Here is a 15,430-nt window from a genome sequence, read left to right on the forward strand (position 1 = left end):
TTCATCACGTCATTCGCGAACTGCAAATTTCAAATTTTTAAAAAGTTAAAAAATTGCGAAAATTTGATACTATAAAATAGACAATAACTTTTTTTATAATAAATGAATATAATATATTCAATTTTTTGGCTTATATTTTACATTCTCGTAGCTAAACAATTGAATAGTCCGAAGAGGATGGCGGTGGGAATTTTGGGTTGAAGATAATGACAAGACGGTGGGGAGAGCTTGGCCGACAGGTTGTGACATCCGTGGCCACTCATGCAACGTGCAATTACTATCGGTGCTTTTCCAACCAACAGTGAGCGTAAATCGTTTTTTTCCGTCATCCGTGGTCAAACGTGCTTTTATCGGTGAAAAATATTTTTTCAGGCCATAAAAGCAAACTTTTCGTTTTCAAAATGGTTTCAACAGGCTGCAAAAAGATTCTGCAGATTCTTTTTGTTACATTTGTGATAAGTTAATGGTGGAAGGCAAAAAAAGAAATATAACAAGTTTCGTTCGACAAATATATCGCACGTATTTCGGAGTAAAAATAGGAAATCAAGACAAAACTTAGGCACCCCACTATGTTTGCTACACATATGTTGAAGAACTTAGACGGCGATCAAAGGATGAACAAGAAGCATTCAGATTTGGAGTTCCAATGGCATCAATGTTCAAATTTTGTTTTGAGGAATAAAAAAAGCATCCTCTATTCAAATATGCCAACCGCTTTTCGCCCGGTTCCTCTTGGTCCAGACGTACCAATACCAATTCCACCAGAAAAATTACCTGAAATAGACGGTTCCATAAGAGATTTAAATAAAGATAACATCGAGGAGTACGAACCCGGAGGTAGCTGTGCACCAGAATTTATTCACAGTCTGAAATGAACGATTTGGTTCGAGACAATTGACCAAAGAAAGATCAGAACTGCTTGGTTCGAGGCTTAAAGAGAAGAACATGCTAGCAGCTGGCACCTCATTTTCCTGGTTCAAGTACAAAAAAAAACGATTTTCTTCCATATTTTTCAGAAGAAGGGCCAATTAATCTTCTGCACTGATGTACGTAGATTTTTGATTCGATTTAACATTCCGTACGAAAGTAAAGACTGAAAGAATGTATCGTCCAAAAAGAAGCCTCAAAGTTGTTCTTCTTTACAATGGCAATTCGTATACCCGTCGGATATACTGTCCATTTAAAAGAGTGTTACGATAATTTGGAATTCATTCTCGTTAAAATTAAATACTACAATCATAAGTGTTACGCGCAGTGATCTCAAAATAATGTCGATTATCCTAGGACAGCAAGGAGGATACACAAAGTATCCTTGTTTTTTTTGTGAATGGGACAACACAAACAGAGCAAATAAGGAAAGATTGGCCAAAAAGAACTTCATTAGAACCTGGAGCCAAAAATGTGCTCCGAAAAGCTCTCATAGATCCGAATAAAGTTCTCCTTCTACCTTTGTATATCAAGTTAGGCTTGATGAAACGATTTGTCAAAGCCTTACCAAGAGAAAGTAAATGTTTTAAATACATCTGTGACAAATTTCCAAACCGCCAAACTAAAAGAGGATGTCTTTACTGGTCCTGGACATTAGAAAACTTCTCAAAGATGATAATTTTGAGAAACAAATGGATTTTGCAGAAAAAGAAGCCTGGGAAGTCTTTAAATACGTAGTAACCAAGATTCTGGGCAATAAGAAGGATCTGAATTTCAAATCAATCGTTGAGAACATGCCGCAGAAGTACAAAAATTTAGAATGTTCCTTCCTAAATTCACATGTGGACTATTTTCCTGAAAATCTGGGTGCCGTTAGCGAAGAAATGGGTGAGAAATTTCATCAGGACATGAAAGAAGGAGGCATGAAGAAAAATGGAATACTACGACAATGGCAGACTATTGCTGGATGTTACACCTAGATGAACCATATAGAAAACATAAAAGGAAAAGCACGAAGAAGAATACAAACCGTTAAAATTACCTGAAAGAAACGATTCCATAAGTGATTTAAATAAAGATATTATCGAGGAGTACGAACCCGCAGGTAGCTGTGCACCAGAGTCTGTGTTATTCACAGTCTGAACTGAACGATTTGGTTCAAGAAAAGAAAGGTTCAAAGAAAGTTCGACACACGGAATAAAATTGTAAATATTTTACATACTTCGTCATCACGCGTGGCGAAGAGGGGGAGTGGTTTCCAAAGGCATTACATATCTCATAAAAATTAATTTAACAAATAAATTTAAAAATATACTAATGGAGATTAGGCTTATTTTGTGGCAAATTTCATGAAAAATTAAAGGATCAATGACCCCCCGCCGTTCTCTTCAGACCACAACTAACTGTTTAGCTGTAAGAATATATCAAAAACCAAAAAAGTGAATATATTAAATGAATTTATTATTTAAAAAAATTATATTTAATCTATTGTATCATGTTTTAGCAATTTTTCAACATTTTACAAATTTTGAAATTTGCGAAAAATCCTGACGTGATGGAAAAATGACGTTTATTCGGATTCAGCGTTAAAAAATACGTAACAATTTTTTTTTTTTTTTTTTTTTTTTGTCTTCAGTCATTTGACTGGTTTGATGCAGCTCTCCAAGATTCCCTACCTAGTGCTAGTCGTTTCATTTCAGTATACCCTCTACATCCTACATCCCCAACAATTTGTTTTACATACTCCAAACGTGGCCTGCCTACACAATCTTTCCCTTCTACCTGTCCTTCCAATATTAAAGCGATTATTCCAGGATGCCTTAGTATGTGGCCTATAAGTCTGTCTCTTCTTTTAACTATATTTTTCCAAATGCTTCTTTCTTCATCTATTTGCCGCAATACCTCTTCATTTGTCACTTTATCCACCCATCTGATTTTTAACATTCTCCTATAGCACCGCATTTCAAAAGCTTCTAATCTTTTCTTCTCAGATACTCCGATCGTCCAAGTTTCACTTCCATATAAAGCGACACTCCAAACATACACTTTCAAAAATCTTTTCCTGACATTTAAATTAATTTTTGATGTAAACAAATTATATTTTTTACTGAAGGCTCGTTTAGCTTGTGCTATTCGGCATTTTATATCGCTCCTGCTTCGTCCATCTTTAGTAATTTTACTTCCCAAATAACAAAATTCTTCTACCTCCATAATCTTTTCTCCTCCTATTTTCACATTCAGCGGTCCATCTTTGTTATTTCTACTACATTTCATTACTTTTGTTTTGTTCTTGTTTATTTTCATACGATAGTTCTTGCGTAGGACTTCATCTATGCCGTTCATTGTTTCTTCTAAATCCTTTTTACTCTCGGCTAGAATTACTATATCATCAGCAAATCGTAGCATCTTTATCTTTTCACCTTGTACTGATACTCCGAATCTAAATTGTTCTTTAACATCATTAACTGCTAGTTCCATGTAAAGATTAAAAAGTAACGGAGATAGGGAACATCCTTGTCGGACTCCCTTTCTTATTAGGGCTTCTTTCTTATGTTCTTCAATTGTTATTGTTGCTGTTTGGTTCCTGTACATGTTAGCAATTGACGTAACAATTAATTAACAAAAACTAAATACCACAACCATCGCAGGATTGTGTTACATATGCTCCAACACTGGAGGCGATTAATCAAATTCACAAGTTGAATAAAAATATTTTTATAAAAAAATTGAACGAATGGCAAACCATGTGACAATTTGATTAAATTAAATTAAAATTTTTATAACTTTTTTTTATAAATGCGGTGAATTTGAATAATCGCCTCCAATCTTGGAGAATAACGTACATAATTAGTATATTTAACCTTAATTATACGAGGTTAACGAGGTTATGTTTGCCTTAAATTTAAACTTAATTTTTTTTAACGAAGGTTCCTCGTAATCTATTTACCTTAGAGATGAGTGATTTTTTGTTTTTAATTTCTAATTATCTTTTTGAATTACACCACAGCTAATTTGTGTTTGTCAACGTATACCGGGCGAAGGTCCGAATAAGAAAATATTTCGGTCTTTCACCGACGTATTTGTTACGTGTCGACATTCATCGGAGAATATTGAAATTTGCCAGATATCGATCTTTCACGGTAACACATATATTAAAACAAAAGAGTATTATGCTTGTATGGTGGAACTTTTGAAAAAACGAAATCGAGATTGTTTTGTAAGCAAAAACTTGGTTGGTTGCTGACATCTGAATCTAAAATCGGTTTAAATAGTAAAATTCTTTTCAAAAACTGACACCAGTCCTGTGCTAAAGTATACACTGGTTCATAAAGATCGGTAACAAATTATTAACGACCACATAGCCGAAGATTAGGTTTTCTATAATAATTTACAAGTTAAAACTAAAAGCGTACTTTTTTTTACATAAACGAAAATATAAGTAAAAAAAAAAATCGTAAACCGGCAAATATTAAGATTATCATCTATATATCCTAAAAAAAATTACGAAAAAAGTTATACAAAATTAAATAAAATTCAACTTTTGTATAAAATTCTTCTACAAATTATTCGTGAATAAATAAATAATATAAAAACAAAAACTTCTTGTGGGTTGACCAGAGCACGATTTTTTTAAAATCATACTAGTATTGTGAAATAACGTACTATGAAAAATAAATTTCTTTGAAATAACTTTTAACCCGGAACTGACAGAAGAAAAAAAAAAGGTAATAAAACAAATAAACAAAATAAATAATACGATATTTATTTTTGCTGTTTTAAAATAAAATGATTCGGCAATAATAATATTTAATATAAATACCAGTTACAAATAATTGCAATACTTAAATTAATACAATTTATGAATATAATACCCGAAAATAAATATAAAAAAAAAAATTAACCCGCAATAATATTAACTAATCTTATAATAAGTAACTGAATTATATGGTAACACCAGTAAAGTAGTTGTATAATAAAAACTACATTTACCATATTATTATTATTAGAATGGCATACCCGAACAGGGTGTGGTTGAACCACGACATAGAGAAGAAAAGTGGAGCGAAGGCCACAGTCGTCCGTGAACCAAACCACCGAGATATGACTGGAGAACGATATTACTACTGGAGAGGGTGGGTAAATGTTGAGCGGGAAAGAAACGGAGATACTGGAAAGATAGTGAGAGTAATTCATTGGAAGGGGGTGGGGCGATTCGGCTCGGACAAGCGGGGAAGACCGGCGACTTCGAACGAACTAAAGCACAGACAACGGAACAGCTGACTGTTGTCAGTGTAGTAGTAGTAGTATTATAATAATAATAATAATAATAATAATAGTAATGAGTAGTGGCATCAGCTGAACCGACCGGGGAGGAAAAAAAACGAGCAACAGTTAACGTTCAGTCAGTCAGTCGACTGTCGGTACGTCGTCACGAATGAACATATGAAGGAAGCTGCACACAGACGACAACGCGGTACGCAACAACGCCGGGGGGGTTAAGTGTGCACACAATGTGCTTGCGCTCTACCCGTGGAAACCGCTACAGCTACGATATCCTACGTCCGTCGCTTAAACGTACCCAGCTATCGGTGTTACGATTTCAACTTTTTGAAATCTTATTATTGAATAAAACACGTTCGACCACGTGCCACGATCACTATCGATCACAACCGAACGATATCGATATTTTATTACTACTGTTATTATCGAAATTTAAAAAACATTTAACGCCGATAAATCGAATAAATAATAAAAAAAATAATAATCAGTGCTGTTTTGCCGGTCAATAATAACGTGATAAATTCCGATAACTGCGACATAATTGGATCGTAAATATCAATTTTTGTGTTGTGTATAATAATTTTTTGGATATTATCAAATAAAAATTTATTGTGATATTATTTATATTATAGTTATATCGATTATTGATAACAACAATAAAAAAACTATTTTTATTATTAAAAAAATAATTCCTTATCGAGGTGTTTTATATATGTAATACGGAGTGTTATATAATTACATATCAGTGATCAAAATCAACTGGCAGTGAGCAATCTGAGCGTTTTGGTTTTTTTTTTTTAATATAAATAAATCTACAAATATAATAGATAATTTGATCATCAAACAACCACGATCATCGTCATCGTTCTAGAAATAAATCTGCGAACAGTATCAGCAACCAACAAAAATCGCGGTATAAATTACCATTCTTTAATATTTAATAGATATAAATAAAAGTGTAAATATATTTTTTTTATTTTATATTATAGTTTTAAGTCTACATATCTGTATATATGGTTTATACATGTCTTTATACCTTTGTATGTGACGTAAGCGAATCCGTAAGTATTTACATATTACGTTAAATGCATGATGAAAAATAAGCCGTTAATTACATATACAAATATATATATAAAAAGATATATTTTATAAATCTAAAATATTAGATCTGCCTGTTTGTCCTATTTTTCTATACTTTTATATATAAATGTGAAACTTCCATAAGTACAAATAATAGTCCCTAAAAATATTTACTGGTAATTATTTTTAAGAGCATAACGAAAGGAAATGTTTTATCAACATTTTCCAAAAAAAAATTTTTAATTTAAAAAAAATATTATATGCAATCTTTTCAAACGCGTTTTTTTTTTTTTTTTTGTTATCTAAGATTGGTATTTTAAAATAAATTTATTATCCTTTTTACATTGAGTACTTACGTATCAGTTCTTTAAAAAAACAAAAATTATAAAAAATAGTTAACTATACGGGAAAAAATTGAAATACACCCCTAACAGTAAAATCTTATTTCATCACTTAAAATATAAATAAAAATAAGTTGAAGCAATTGTGTAAAATATGGGGGGCGTAAGGAGTTCATGGGTTTATTCCACTTACATTTGGGCTTACCTAAGATAAAAATATAATTGAAACGTCTTTAGTTAAATTTCAAAATAACCTAACAATTTTTTTCTTATGGATAAACATTTCTGAATGTTTAACGACTTAAATATTTTAACACTTACACTTTAATCAATAAATAAAATTTAATGTTTCACAGTTTAAAATAAAAATGGAAGAAAATCTACATTATTCAACAGCTACAATATTAAACTGGAAAAAAATACAACAAATATTTACATCTTTGACATTTAAATAACTCGCGAAATCTCATTTAGAAATCAAGGGAAATCTTCAGAATAATAAAGAGTACACTGCAAAATCTCACTTTAAAGAAGATTTTTAATATACAACGAAATATAAAAGTAAATGTAAAAAAAAAATCGTACAAAATAATTTTTTAAATAAAAAAGTGTACTTTATACTAACATTCCGAGGATTTCTAAATATATAAAACACTTGAAGTATAATAAGCATAAATCAACAGTTGCTTTTTCTGAAAACTAAAATTTTACTAAGGTTTGCATGCTGAAATTTCAGTATATTAAGCTCGGTGAAAAAATATAACTGGAAACAACTTCGCTCCTAACTTTCTTTTATAAAAAAAATTATATCTTTCCAAGGAATACTTGTTACTCTTGAAAATAGTTACGGCTTGTTATTGAAATTGTCTGGTAGCTTAAAACAATTAAATTTTTTTATCGCATTTTAAAATCAACAACTCAACTGATTTTAAACAATAAATTTTCGTCGAGTTTTTATTTTACGTTGATCAATTTCATTTAATGATTTTATTAATTATCAAGAATAATTAGAGATTAAATATACTATAACAAGTAAATCTGTGAAAAGTAGACCGAGAAACTTCACACAGAAAAAAAAAAGAAAAGCATTATTTCTCACTGTTACAATTTCTTAGACGTCTACTGAACGATTACAAACTTTTAGATAAGAATTATACTAGTCGTTTTATTTTTTAATGTTTTTTTCTGGCTAATATAAATATTTAATAGGTGGCATTCCGTACCTGTAACTGAAATTTAGAATGTTAAGTCGTTAATACGTATGATTGGCAAGACTTTTATGATCAGAGTGAGGTGATTGTGAGGGGTACGGTCGGAGCTGTTTCTGATGAGCTTATTATTCTTAGAAAAATCACCTCCTTAATGGTAATTTTTTTTTCAAATTTATTCACTGTAACAAAAACTTAGAACAAAATATTTTAGAAATTTCAATACTGAATTTACTTTTTTACCTCATTTTTATGATTAAAGTTTCAGTAACTTATCGCTTCAAAAAGAGACAAAAATTTAAGCATAATTTTTAAATATTTTATTTAACGAGTTGATTTTCTACTTAACCTGATAAGTTTAGTTACAACGTCTGAAACTACAGTAGTATAATTCCGTTAATTAAACCTCACTGATCAAATTAATCCAGCAAATACACTTATATCCCAACGATTTCAAATAATCTCCCACCAAAAAAATGTATATACATATAACCCTTGCTTCAACAAATACGATCTACAGAAAAACTATGATTTATAAGGAACAGTATTAAAGAACCCCCTATTTGGTTAACTGAAGTGGAAATTACATTCTAGGTATGGAACGTGACATTTATCGCTTCTCTTTTTTAATTCCAGTAAACATTGCTTAAAATACGATCAGTTAAAAAAAAAACCAGTCTAATTAAATTACAATACTGCTTTAACAAAATTTTATTTTAGATATATATCTGAAATCCGGACGTTAGAAAATGAAATCAGCTGGAAGAATCGTTATTACATATACACAGTTTTGAATGAAACCGTGGACACAACTGATAAATATATGAATGTTTGAAGGTTATGTTCTCTATAAGAGATAAATTATAGGAGGACCGGTTTTGCCTAAAAAGATATCTTAATTCCCACGTTAAGATTATTTATTAAGCCACCGGACAATAGAAAATTACCGAACAAGTCCATAAGTAAAACATCTTATAACCGCCGCCACCACAAAAATACAATACTAAGTAACTAATTTCATACATCCTAATATAATTAACATGGATTCAGTCGGATTCTGACGAAAAAAAGGAATTATCATGAGAAAATCAATCCTACATAAATTCTCCTGAAAGAAATACTTTAAAAACTTTCTCTTGGGCATGGTACAATATAACCATTCCACCAAAAATCCCTCTAAAGATTTAAATATTTTAAAATAAAATACAACCATCATATATAGATCCACAATAATTAAGTTAAATAAATATTATATCAAACTGCTACAAAAAAAAAAAACACCTTAACAGGAAAAATCCCTGATGTCTTTGCTAGCGTACACAAAAAAATTACGTGGACACCACATGACTGCCTTGTACGCCTATTAAATTAAATGTTCACATTTTTTTTTTAATGAAAAGTAAATAAAATTTTATTTCATTAATAACTTGATATTTTTTCATTATTTTTTTATTGAATTATTATTTATCGTAACACCTTTTTTACAAGGTTAATAATTATTAATAAATCAATCTACATAAATTTAAAAAAAGTTAAAAAAGGGAGATGAAGTCTGATTCGAGAACCGATGTGCCTTCCCCTTATAAGATCCAAATATTTCATTAATTAAAATTTTATTTGGCTATAACTCTGGAACCAATGAAAATAAGTACCACTTATGATATATCGTTGAAAAACTCTCAAAACGGATTTTGGACTTTTTTGGACACTTTTGGTTCAATCGATTGCAATCCAAAGGGGAGGTGGACAACTATATGTTACAATTGTCCTAAATCCAAAATTTCAACATCCTACGGCTAATCGTTTTTGAGTTGTGCGATATACATACGCACCGTACATACGTCACGTCGAAACTAGTCAAAATGGATATTTCCGTTGAAATTTGAAAAGTAAACTTTTTCGCGATCACAATACTTCTTTTACTTCGAACAACAAAGTAAATATAAAAAGATAGAATTTAAGTATAAACGTACGATCAGATCCCTCATCTCCCACCGGTGTATACCTCAACATTAACTAATGGCTAAACGATTATATTTAACCTTTAATTCAATATATTTGTCTTTCTTTATTTTGGTTAATTAACTTTCTTTCTTTTTCCTGTTTAGCCTCCGGTAACTACTGTTTAGATAATATTTCAGAGGATGAATGAGGATGATATGTATGAGTGTGAATGAAGTGTAGTCTTGTACATTCTCAGTTCGACCATACCTGAGATGTGTGGTTAATTGAAACCTAACCACCAAAGAACACCGGTATCCACGATCTAGTATTCAAGTCCGTGTAAAAATAGCTGGCTTTACTATGACTTGAACGCTGGAACTCTCGACTTCCAAATCAGCTGATTTGGGAAGACGCGTTCACCACTAGACCAGTGGATTTTCTGGTTAATTAACTATCTTCGTACTCAAAATAAAAAAAAAAACAAAACAATTAAAACTTAAACATATAAAATAACAAACGTAAACATATCAAACATTTTTTTTTAATATAATAGTTCTAAATATTCTACCAATGATTTTTTTTTTACTTGAACAGAAGTTAATTAATCGTAACAAACTATCACGTTGTTGTACATCTCGTTAAAACAATAAACAACTTTATTTTTAGTTAATTATAACAAAGAATAAAAACTTGCGTTACTTGAACAGCTAATGACAGAAGTAATTAAAAATATTTTATTGTTTAATTCTGCAACTACTATTAGCAAATATCATTTTCTAAGAATATTAAAACAGTATATACAGGTAACAAACTCAACACAAACAGAACAACTCTGTAACGAGTTATATATTTGCAATAAATTTAATTAAATTTTATCGGGTAAATAAAACTCAATTTACATAAAAATGACAAAATATTTCAACTATATCTTAATTAAAAACTACTATTTTTTAACCATAAATACGAACTAAACGAAATAATTTATTAAATGAAAAATAGGTATAGCTAAAGTTTAACTGTTCCACGTAAATAAATATATATACAATTTTCTCAATTATATATTAATAAAACAATACGAAACGAAATTAAATAAGTGTAATGTAATTATTTTATAAACGTCCAACATTACGATACCAAAAACCAGATAACATTCTTTTATAATAATAAAATTTTAATAACCGTAATAAAACGATTAGATTATTTAACACTCTTAAAATAACTAACTTTTTTGCCAGATTAAAAAAATAACCACTTACAGTATTGTAATGTTTGAAAATGAATGTCTTTTTTTAAATATATACTCATATATCAAGGAATCACGAATTAAAAATTTATACATCAATATACTTACGGAAAGAAAATAAGAAAAAAACCCCGTAAACTGGGCAGACCGCCAATGTTTAATAATGAGAATAAAAAATACGTAATAGAATGTCGTCCATTTATAACTAATTCATACACCAATCGATCGATCATTTTTTTTTTTTTTTTGTTTAACCTCCACCGTTAGATATTGCTTCAGAGGATGAGATGAATAATTTATAGCGTGTGTGAAAATTCCACGTCTGACCGGGATTCGAACTCGAGACCTCCGGATGAAAGGCCGAGACTCTACCACTCGCGCCACGGAGGCCGGCCCGATAATATATATTACTTTGATAATAAAATCGGGTTCTATATCGTAACTCTTAACCCTAAGGCACTTCTTAAATGCTACATCGGCTTTACATAACACCTTTCTTTTTCCTGTTTAACCTCCGGTAACTACCATTTAGATAATTCTTCAGAGGATGAAATGTATGAGTGTAAATGAAGTGTAGTCTTGTACATTCTCAGTTCGACCAATCCTGAGATGTGTGGTTAATTGAAACCCAACCACCAAAGAACACCGGTATCCACGATCTAGTATTCAAATCCGTGTAAAAATAACTGGCTTTACTAAGACTTGAACGCTGTAACTCTCGACTTCCAAATCAGCTGATTTGGAAAGACGCGTTAACCACTAGACCAACCCGGTGGGTTTTTACATAACATCTAATACAAATATAATATATAGGTCAAAATAACTTTAGCACTTTACAAATAAGCATTTGTAAATTATCATTTTCTTTTTTTTAAGCAATGAAACAACAACCAAAATACGTAAAGTCGTTTTAACACGTCGCATACAGGTTAGAGTAGGTTATTGTGTCATTTATTTAAGAACCAGACTGTTGTTATACTTCAAAGAAAACAAGGATATGTTATAACTCTACTAATTTCACTTTCTAATAAATATTCTATTTAGAACAGAGAAAGTATTCCTGACTGTCGAAAAATTACCCCTTCAGTGGATATTTTTATTTTACCTAACCCAAAAGTACTACATCTCAAGTTACTAACGTGTTTAATAAATGCTTTTCTATATACGAAAATCTAGTTACCGGAAAAACCTATAAAAATTTACATATATACCCGTATGTGTGTGTTTGTGTGTACACATTATGTTAGAAATTGCATATTATTATCGTAAATTAAATATTCTCGTGCAACTTGTTAGTGTTCCTAGTCAGGAAAGAGCCCTTAATATTTTTTTCCCAACATACTCAACTATTCTTTCTAGCACATTAAGTAATACCATCAAAGATATTTTTGTCCTTTTTTTTAACAGTCATTAATTTTGGGAACCGATAGAGCAGCCAGGACCGAATATCAAAGACAATAGTTAGTTTTTCGGGCCAAATTTTAGTATACTACATTTAATACAAACATTTTTTTTTTTTTAGTAAGAGTCTTTTTAGATTCCACTTAATTATAGATCTAATGTCGCGGAACGTTTATTAAGTAAATCGCTTAAAAAAATAATCCAAATCGGAATTAAACCTATACTGCTTACACTACCCGTTACGTTACATTATTTAAAAAGACCTTGACTAATAAAATACATAAAATCCGTATCCTTGAATATACAGCTGTCACGTCCTTCGCGCGAAAAGAATTTGTCTTTATATACAATCGGAAGAAAAGATATTTATTACGTTCCAAGTACATTACGGCTCTTTATTTAGATAAATACTTGTAATTATAATAATCACGCGACGGATAAAAACAATTCGATAAAAAAGAAAACAAAGCAACAATAATATTTAAAATTACAAATATATTAAAAGTAACGTACTAGCAGTTAAAATTATAATAAAGACTAATTCGAATGCCATTACGTACGGTTATCGAACGTAAAAAAAAAATAATAAAATAAAATATATAAATTTTAAACTTATACACATGTGTCCCGTAAGTTTCCACACGTAGAAAAAATAAACATGTTTTTTATGAAGGTCACGGTGAGTGTGTCAGGAAAAGACACAAAACATAAATCATCTCAAGGAACGTATCGCATAACGGATCTATATCAGGAATCACAGCTGCAGTATGCTTGGTAATGGAGTGTACTTCATACGGTTGGAGTTACGCTTTTAATAGCTTTGTTGATAAGTTTCTTGAGATGATTTATGTTTTGTATCTTTTCCTCATACAATCACCATGACCTTCGTTAAAAAAAAAAGTTTATTTTTCCTATATAGGAAAACTTATGGAACACCTGTAGGTTTCCCATTAAGGTAAGGTAAAGATCCGGAACTTAAGGGATTAACACTTTCCGGTAGCTGTTAAAAATCAATATTTTCAGTATATTAAAAAAAATTCCCCGTCCATAAAACTCTTTGGACTGTTAATGATCTGAATAAGGAATTTATGAGGCAGAATTCCCTGTTCTAATTTCGAATTTCCGTTCAATCCCAAAGATATGCACCCAAAAAATTTTTTTTACTACCAACAACGCACCAAATTTATCAAGTTTTTAAAACTTGAAGACATAAATAATACTACTTTCGAAGATCGTTCTGTGTATAATGATAAACTCATCTGATTTTCTACTTTGACTGAAGTATTTAATTTGAATAAAAAAACACTAACATTTTATCATAAAATGGAATTACAAAGCTCCTGGATAAACCACACGGAATCGAAAATTTGACATTAGTGCTAAAACTTAAAACTAAATCGGTTGATTACTATATATAGTAATTAAAATTTCATCATTTTCTATCTCTATAAAAAATCGAAATCGTAATTTAATTCTTTTTTAATTAAAAAAATAATAATTTCATCAGTAAAAATCTTTTAAAATATCACAATGCTGATCTATATAAACAAAACAAAAAACTACGTAACGCATTCATTTAAACTTCATGTATGCACGCGCGTGCGTACGACAATAAAAACTATGTTAAGATATTTAATACATAATACAATAATCATACGGTACAGGTTGTATTTATGTTTACGGTACACGGGACAAGACTGCAAACCAAGAACTGAGCTAGTAATGTTCCGCTCTAGATGAGTTAGATAACACAAATACACAACACACCCATAGACGCACAAAATACATCTCTAACCTAACCAACCAACGTTATATTAGTACGAGATATAAAATGAACGTTGTAGCATTACAATAACAAAAGTTATGTCAATTGTGTGTATATATATATATATATATATATATATATATACATATATACAGGGTATAGATACCGGTTACGTGCACCTATCAAAACTCTGACAGTTCGTATATTCCATACAACTCACAATAAAAAAATACAGCCGCAGGGGTTAAAAGTTTGCACGAGCATCATCTATTCATTAACTTTTTGTAACAACCACATGCAAGCATACTTTGTTGGCGCGCGCGCACACACACACACAATATTAAACGGTATGGTACAGTAAGCTCACGTACGTAAAAAAGGACACAAACCAATAGAATATAAACAGGTTCATAAACGTAACAGCTACAATAATAGGTAATAAAGAAAGAATCAAACAACATTACTCAAACTAAAATTGATGTACGTGACGAAATACAACCATATTACCACGTTAAAAAAAAATAACAAAAAGCAGAAAACCCGGTATTAAAAAAAATAATAAACATTAACAATGTAACACACAGATATATATATATATATATATATATATATATTAGCTTAATTTTAGTCTTTTATCAAAACTTCAAAAAGAAAACCGGCCGACTTAAACCAGTTCTTATAAATATTCAAATAAGCTTTACATCGAACGTCAAATACAAATTTCAAATAACTGCTTATGATCAGTGTAGCGCACAAATTATAACGTTGGAGAGATCTGGGGTAAATGTTATTCAACTGATGTGAATTTAAAACCGTTTAACATTGCACATCAGATGTAGAAAAGTTTTTTAAAACGTAATCGATAAACCAACTCTTTTATAAAATCTTCTTCATATCCAAGAATTAAAAAGTCGTTTGATTAATTTACTAAAGTAGAAAACGCAATCTCGTTAAGGGTTTCAAATTATTTTTGATAAGATGAAAAAAGTTAAATTGAGCCAAAAGTTTGAGTTCTACTTTACGCATAAAATTTCAACAAGTAACCAAATGATTTTTTTCCTTAACGGACCAAAATCTTCTGAAGGAATCACCAGAAAAATTTCATTAAAAATCCCATCAACTTTTCTACTAGTACAAAGAGGTTTTCCATTTTAGGCTGACAATTCAAGCCACCGGTAGTTTCTTGAATTTCTAAACGCAATTCTGAGCAATAGCGAAGACTTCAATTGAACTTAAAAGC

General features: G+C 30.4%; 2 protein-coding genes across 4 annotated transcripts in view; one reads left to right on the forward strand and one right to left on the reverse strand.

Moving 5' to 3' along the window:
- Window positions 1-15,430, reverse strand: part of Naa15-16 (N-alpha-acetyltransferase 15/16) — a 375,203-nt gene that overhangs the window by 226,706 nt on the left and 133,067 nt on the right. The window lies entirely within an intron of this gene.
- Window positions 5,308-15,430, forward strand: part of LOC142332285 (uncharacterized) — a 58,433-nt gene continuing 48,310 nt past the window's right edge. The window contains exon 1 of the mRNA XM_075378621.1: window positions 5,308-6,121. The gene's annotated coding sequence lies outside the window, so the exon portion shown is untranslated. The remainder of the gene's footprint in view (window positions 6,122-15,430) is intronic.

This window comes from Lycorma delicatula, chromosome 11 (assembly GCF_047948215.1).
Source record: "Lycorma delicatula isolate Av1 chromosome 11, ASM4794821v1, whole genome shotgun sequence".
Classification (NCBI taxonomy): domain Eukaryota; kingdom Metazoa; phylum Arthropoda; class Insecta; order Hemiptera; family Fulgoridae; genus Lycorma; species Lycorma delicatula.